Here is a 7,816-nt window from a genome sequence, read left to right as displayed (position 1 = left end):
GCAATGATAGAGGAGTTGATGCAATCATGATTACACAAGGTGTTCTGGGCATGAAATTGTTCCGTGACACACGAGAATTCGTTGATATAGATGCAAGGTGTGTGGTGATAGCGTGCAGGCATTGGTTGACGTTGATGCAAGGTACGTGGTTATGTCGATGGCTGATGAACTTCCGGAGAAAGCCAACATGGAACTTGCACCATAAATTTACAGCAAGGTTTCGGCATGTGGAAATTCTTGGGATGGTTTAGTCCCAAGTGAAGAAAATTCTTGGGATGGTTTAGTTCCAAGTGTAGTGTACTCTTTATGGTGGAGTATGATAATTTAATGTGTCAGTATATAGACAATGAGAATTATGTTTTTCGGTGAAGACAATGATTGTCGGTGTAAACAATGAAGATTGAAGACCTTTACAATCAAGGTGGAGACTGTTGGGGTTAATTATAATGTAAGTCTCACATTACTAATGAAGGAGAAAAAAGATCAAGTTATGCATCTTGGAGAAGTCCCACATCGCTTAGATTAGTGAGGGGTGGGAGGGTCCAAGACTATATATATGGATCTCAAGCTCCTTGTTTCAACACACCAAAAACACCATGTAGTAGCACCTGAAAACACTTTAAGTTTATATTTGTGTTTTCTTTTTTCTCTTATGCTCTTGTTTTAGAGTATTGTGAGATGTAGTTCAAATATTTACTTTGAAGAGTGTGAGTGTACTGGGGTCATGTGGTGGTTGAGAGTGAAGTCTATGTGTTGTAACAATTTTCACATAGTGTTTATTCTCTAGTTGTCGGTTTTGACAACAGCTGTGGTTTTTTCTCCGGTTTTGGAGTTTCCACGTTATATTCTTGTGCTGTTGATTGCGCTCCTGGTTTATTTTACTTCTTCAGCTGTGTTATTTCCTAACACATTTGTGGAACAAATACAAAAAAAAATTGCAAATTTTTTCTCCTCCATTAGATATATTAATAATAAATTTTAAGCGATTTATATTTAATATCAATAAAATAATTAATTATCAATAAAAATGATTAAATAATAATTCCAAAGTCAAACTAAAAAAAAAATTAACTCTATGCTCTTCCACCCCATTATCACCTTCAAAGGTGATGCAGTCGTAGGAAAACTCTTTACCTGCCAACGGAAAATTCTATAATCGTCGCACCATCAAATGAATTTTATAACACCATAACTTTGGTGCAAGGTGAAAATTCAGGGTTCAAATCATGGCGAAAGAACTAATATACTAACAATTAACAACTAACATTTGCCTATAAAAAAACACCATAACTTTCGGGTATCACAATATTAACTACTTTAAATGAAGAAACGCCGATTGACTTTAAATAATCATAGAAATGTAGGTAACCATCTATTTCTAACATACTTGTAACCAAGACCTTAAAAATTTGGTTTGTGAAAAGAATATAAGTTCTTAAGAAAACGTTTAGTGTGACTTTTCGTAAATCGTTTAGTGCAGCGGAAATATAAGCAAGTACGGCAGGCGATCAGCACACAAAGATTTATACTGGTTCAGCTCAAACGATTGGACTACGTCCAGTATTTGGCCACCACCAAGATTTTCACTAGCAAGTATCAAGGACTTCTCCAATACAAGTATTCTCAAGGACTTCTCCTACAAGTATTATCACAGATTTCTCCAAGTATTCTACATAACTCCTCCTACAAGTATTGTTCAGAACTTCTCCCACAATCTTTACAAGATTAGTTCACTCTACAAGGTTTCTCTTTGTTCAAGAGTAAAGATAGAGAATTTATAGCATTGAAACTCTAAGTGTTTGGGTTCAAGTTTGACTTTGGTTCACTTAAGAGTTCTGAATCTAAGAGAGAAGGGAATAAATAGATTTGACTCTTTTAAGGTACGAGGTTCTCTCTTTCTCTTGCAGAAATAAAGGCTTGGGTTTGACACTTAAGAGTTTCTGCTTGAGCTTTGAATGCTTTGAAGAAGATTGGAATGAATGCTTGAGTTCTTGTCTTTCAGAATTAATTCTCTTGGTCTTCAATCTTCAAGAGTGTCTTATATACTCGCTTGCTAGTGTTGTAGCCGTTGTGAGACATATCCGACCGTTGCTCTAGCCATTGTGTAAAAAGATCAAACCGTTGATTCAAATGGCTTTGGTTGGTAGGTTCATTAAATTCAAGCTCAGAAGCAAGTCTATCATTTAGCCGGAAAGGTGATATTTGTGAGCTAGTAGGTGGCGATAGACTTGGGCTACTTTTCAGACATGAGACAATTGGAAAATATGATGTTGACGGCTTGTCCTTTTCCCTTGTTGGTCAGCGTGCCTTTAGCTAAAGTAAACTAGTCTTCACGTGATCAGATTTGAATGTAAGGTAATTGGTTGCCTTTTGATTTGAGTGTAAGGCAATTGGTTGCAATCTGACTTTAACTTTGGCGCTCAAATTTGTCTTCAATATTTCTGACTGATGACGTGGCATTGGACGGTCAGAGTATATGTGTCTTGACTTGAATGAGTTCGGTTGTCGAACAGTCTTGTGATTTCTGAAGTTTCTCTTTTTGTGATGATTGAACGTTGAAGCATATAACATGAATTGAGTTTCTCCTGAAATTCAAGTGTTATAATTAGTTTAGTTTTCAATAGTAATACTTCTATAAAAATTGTTATGATCAAAATAAGATTTTAAAAACGTTATGATGCTTTTGAACTTAACAATCTCCCCCTTTTTGATAATGACAATTTTTATTGAAAATGATAGAGGGTAGTTGAATACGGTTTTCCAGAGAAATTATAAACTCCCCCTGAGTTCAACATCGTTTTCAAAAGTATAGTATTTGAGACATATGTTCTACTTAGCTTTCATTTCATAAGAGAATTATTTTAATATTTTTTTTATGCTTAGCTACAAAGAGAAAAGAAAAAAACAAGAAAAGAAAAGAGAAAACCCCCTACTGCTTAACAGTTACATAGCCCAAAGAATCAGCCACAAGAAGATGCTCCATTCCAGGTGGGGGATCCTGGAGAAGAAGGTAAGCCTGATCCTGAGTTGTGAAATAGTCTTATGTAAATGAGACATTAAATGTTCAAGACATAAATTTTCAATGTTCAAAATTTTAAAGATTAAAAAATTTGATTAAAAATTTCTCTATACTTTTCAGAACTACGTTCTCCCCCTTTGGCATTATTAAAAAGCGTGCTAAAGTATTGCCAGAAGCGGTATTCAGAGCAAGGTGCTAACAAGTTACATATAAATACAAGAGAAACATGCATAGCATAGATAATAGTTTAAACAATGCAATAAACAAGTAGCAATATAAGTGCAATTGTTCAATAAGTAAAACTGTTTAAAAGAGAGTATGATAGAGAATGACCATCAGCCAACAATAAACTACCCAAGCCAGTGACGGATCCAGGAATTTAATCAAGTGAGAGCAATATATACATAAAAATACATAACAAAAAATATTAATTTATACTATTAAAAGTTTTAAAGGACATCATAATTGTTCCCTACGAGTTTTAATATTTTGAAAACTCTGCATAATTTTTTCATTCTCAACACTATCAAATACATCTTTCTCTATATAAGTAACTAAACAATCATTTAGCCATTCATCCCCATACGATTTCGCATCCGATTCTTGATGATATTCATAGCGGAGAAATCTCGTTCAACTGTTGCGGTTGCTACAGGTAGTATCAAAGCGAACTCTATGAGCAAATATACCATTGGATATACAATATGCTTTCTGGTCTCCACAAGCTTTATAGAAAGATCACTAATTCCCTTCAATCCTGAAAGTGCATTATCAGAGCATACATCCATGAAGTAATTCTCAAGCTGATTATCTAGTGCCAAAAGTTCCACTGGAGAAAAATCTAAAGGATAAAAATGGGCCAAACGAATCAATTTTTCTTATCAAATGAAGCAAATGAGACTCTTGGACTTAAGCATGCTACACAAATAAGCAACTCAGTGAACTTGTCGATCAATCACTTGGTAGAATAATTCAACTTGAAAATGATGCAAATTAGAAACCTTCTCCAAGTTGCGTCTTGATATCCCTTGTGTTTGAAATATATCAGTCATATTAGGAATAACAACATTTTGTCTTCCACAAAATAATGAAACCTCATCAAGAAAAGAATGCCAACCATTATCCCTCATAACTTGAAACCTTTGTTTTGACACAATAACTAACTTCATATCATTTACAATATCTTGATCACTTTTTTGTAACGCTTGAGATAACTCATTAGTAATCTCGAAAATGTTCTTCATCAAGTGCAAGATAAAAACAAATTCAAAAGAATGCATCAAATTCAACAAAGCACATGCTTCTCCTTTTTGGTCTAAACTTATGTCATCTTCCTCAACATATTCAAGCACATCAATCATTGAAGAGAACAAAGAAAGTATGTTAAGTAATGTACCATAATGTGAACCCCATCTAGTATCCCCGGGCTTCTTGATCATTATTTCTTGATTCAATTCACGAACACTAGAGATCTCTCCATTGTTCAAGGCTTCTTTCACCTTCTCTCTTTGACGTTCACGAATAATATCTCGACGCTTACATGAAGCTCCAACAACATTGCACAAAGTAGTAATTGTATTAAAACGATGCAATTACAACATGTTTTCTTGCTACTATAACAAGAGCTAATTGGAGTTGATGAGCAAAGCAATGAACATAGAATGCACAATTATTATCTTTTAATATCAAGCTTTTGAGACCATTAAATTCACCTTGCATATTACTTGCTCCATCATATCCTTGTCCACGTAATCTTGACAAGCTCAACCCATATTTTGCAAATAATGACTCCAAAGCTGATTTTAGTGATAAAGCAGTAGTATTTGAAACATGAATAAAACCAAGAAGACGCTCTATAACTTGCCCTTTCTTGTTCACATAACGTAAAGCCACAACCATTTGTTCCTTAATGGAGATATCATGAGATTCATCAATCAAAATAGCAAATAAGTTATCGCCCAAATCGTCAAGAATAGTGTTGAGTATCGCTCATAGGCAGTGTGTCATTGGGGCAATGTGTCGGGGTCTGCGTAGCAGACCCATGTGAACTGGATCGTTAGTATCCCTATATAAGCTTGTAACACTGTAACCCTAATTATTGTATTCAGAAGAGAATCAATAAACAGAACTATAGCTGCTCTATAGTTGCAGAGGTAGGCAATTTGGCCGAACTGCGTGAACAAAGCTTTCGTGTGTTTCTCTCTACTCTTGATTTGTATTCGTGTTGCTGTTCCAACAAATAGCTTTAGTGGTCTCACTAGCAGCGGCTCTAACAATATCTTTCTGAATTGCAGGAGCTATTAACTTGAGATTTCCACGAGCATTCTTCAAAACTTGATGAATAGTCCCATTATGGTTGGAAAGAAAGTCTAGAAGCTCAAAAAAATTCCCCTTATTGCTTGAAAGCATTGACTCATCATTACCACAAAAAGCTAACCCTTAGCGCAATAAAAACCGAATGCAATCAACTATAGCAATCAAATGAATTCGGTAGTCTTCTTTAATTTGGAGAGATTGCTTACACAAAGCAACTTCAATGTGTTGTGCTTGTTTCATTAGAGCTTCACAATTTCTCCAAGCTTGATTATGAGTACTACTTGAATCTCCAACATGAACATCAAACCTCCCACTATTTTTCCAATTTGTAAAACCTTTTGTGATAAATGCCTCACCACCTCCTTTAAGTTCTATAGTATCCGATCTTATAAGATAACAACATAAGCAAAATGTGGCATCTTCCTTTTGGCTATAGTCTAACCAATTGCCATATTTTAGATACCAATCAGGATTGAACCTACGCAAAGCATTTCCAAATTGTCTTTGTGGAAAATTAATCTCTTTTAGTTGACAAGGACCATTTTGTAGATAATATCTCCTAATTTCATCTCTATCATTAGGATGATATGACGACATTCTTGGCCTTAACTCAGGATCATTAGGAAGCTTTTCGAAGTAGAATTCAAACAATCTTTTTTTCATGCTTGGGCCTAATGTCTCATTGGTTGCTTGAGCTTGAGGAGAAGATGGTTGCTCAAGTATTCTTTTGAAAAATTTCTCCATTGCTACATAAAGTTAAAAGAAAGGAAAAATTATTAGCATTAAAATTCCCTACCAAAATTTATAGCACAAAAATTATTAGCATTAAAAGATAGGAAAGGAAGAAGAAATTACAAAGAAACACCCCAGCAAAAATAATCTTGCAAGCCTTATACTAAAGTACATAACAACCCCAGTACCCCACCAACACCGTCCAACCATAAAACAGACGAATAAGACAACACAAGAATACAATCTAAACGTACCACTTCCCGGTCAGAAGCAGCACCAAGCAACCCAACACCAAAAAGCCTTCTAACCACATTCAATCATATATCTAATTGACAAATTAGTGCCAATTATATGGTAAGAACTAACAAAAACACGCATACCCTGACCCAGCACAAGTAAAAGCCCAGCACAAGAAAAACACGCACACCCACTAGGCCACTACTACGCCCAATTTGTAAGACTCTATTTTTATGAATAATATTATTTATCTTGAATAAATAATGAAGTGTGACTTGTTAGTGATTTTCTTAGTTTTTGCGTGTGAAAGTTGCATGAAATGTGTGAAATATTATTATTTTTGAAAATAATAATATTTGAGTGTTTGGAAATAATTATTTTTGTGAGGTTTTGACCTCAAAGCATTGTTATTAAACTCGGCCCGGTGATCGACTCGATCAGGGCACTGAGTCAATGAGTCACTGGTCAAACCACTGGGTCATTGGTTCGAATGTTTGACTTGGTGTATATTAAAAAATTAATAAAGTTAATATATAAATAATAAAAGGGGTTCATAACATTAATAACATGATGGTGTAGTGGTTAACATTGCTTCACATTTCCTCAAGGTCTTGTGTTCAAACCCCACTTGCAACAAATTTTTAGATAATTAACACATTTTTATAATATCTCTACATATGTAAGGCCCATTATCAATATATCAACAAAAACAAATTAAAAACACAAAATAGGTGCTAAGCAGCCCAGGCCCAAAGCATGTTACACTTCTGTTGAACAAAAAAAAAAAGGTGACTCGCCGGTTCAACCAAAACCGGGCGAGTCACCGGTTTTCCAACTAAACCGTCCGGGTCGTTCCGGTTCAGTCTGGTTTGAATGCATGGCCGATCCGATTGTCAACTCGAATCGGACCAGTCACCGGTTCACGGTCAAACCGGTCGGACTGGCCGGTCCAGTCTGAGTTTAATAACACCGCCTCAAAGAGATGAAATGCGTGTTGCTTGGGTGCCAAGGGATGTGTGGCCGAGTTTTTGAAAGGAAAAGATAAGGAAAGATCTTTTATTTATTTGTTTTGCATTATTTGAGGGAAAAAACTGGTTTAATTGAGTAGATTGAGTTTTAATTATGGAAGGGGGGATTATTCCTTATTTGTTTAAGTTTCATATTCAATTTTTTTTAGAAAAATGCTGAACAATTAAATTTATTTTCAAATAATTAGGAGATAGGAAATTTTTTTGAAAACCCTAGTTGGGCTTGTGTTGGCCGCGGGTTTGAGTGAGGGGCAAGGGGGAGAGAATTTTCTCTTTCATCCAAGTGAACAAAACTGAATTAGAAAGGCTTAACCCTCACACTCATTCACATATTCACTCAGAGAAAAAAAGGAAGGTTTGAGATAGAGGGAGAGAAGCCGCCGCCCAAGCAAGGAGAGAAAGACAGGAGGCCGAGAGAGAAAATAGAAGGGATCAAGGGGGAAGAAGGGATTTCGAGTAAAGGGAGAAGAGCAAGGATCATCTT

The 7,816-nt window shown here is 35.5% G+C and overlaps 2 pseudogenes; both read right to left on the bottom strand.

Annotated features, from left to right (window-relative positions):
- Positions 1-3,585: 3,585 nt before the first annotated feature.
- On the bottom strand, positions 3,586-4,738 carry LOC130712623 (uncharacterized; annotated as a pseudogene).
- Positions 4,739-6,079, bottom strand: LOC130712622 (uncharacterized; annotated as a pseudogene).
- Between the last annotated feature and the right edge of the window lie 1,737 nt (positions 6,080-7,816).

The sequence above is a fragment of the Lotus japonicus genome, chromosome 4 (assembly GCF_012489685.1).
Source record: "Lotus japonicus ecotype B-129 chromosome 4, LjGifu_v1.2".
NCBI lineage: Eukaryota > Viridiplantae > Streptophyta > Magnoliopsida > Fabales > Fabaceae > Lotus > Lotus japonicus.
Note: the sequence above shows the minus strand (reverse complement) of the source record. Positions and strands in the feature narration are given on the sequence as shown.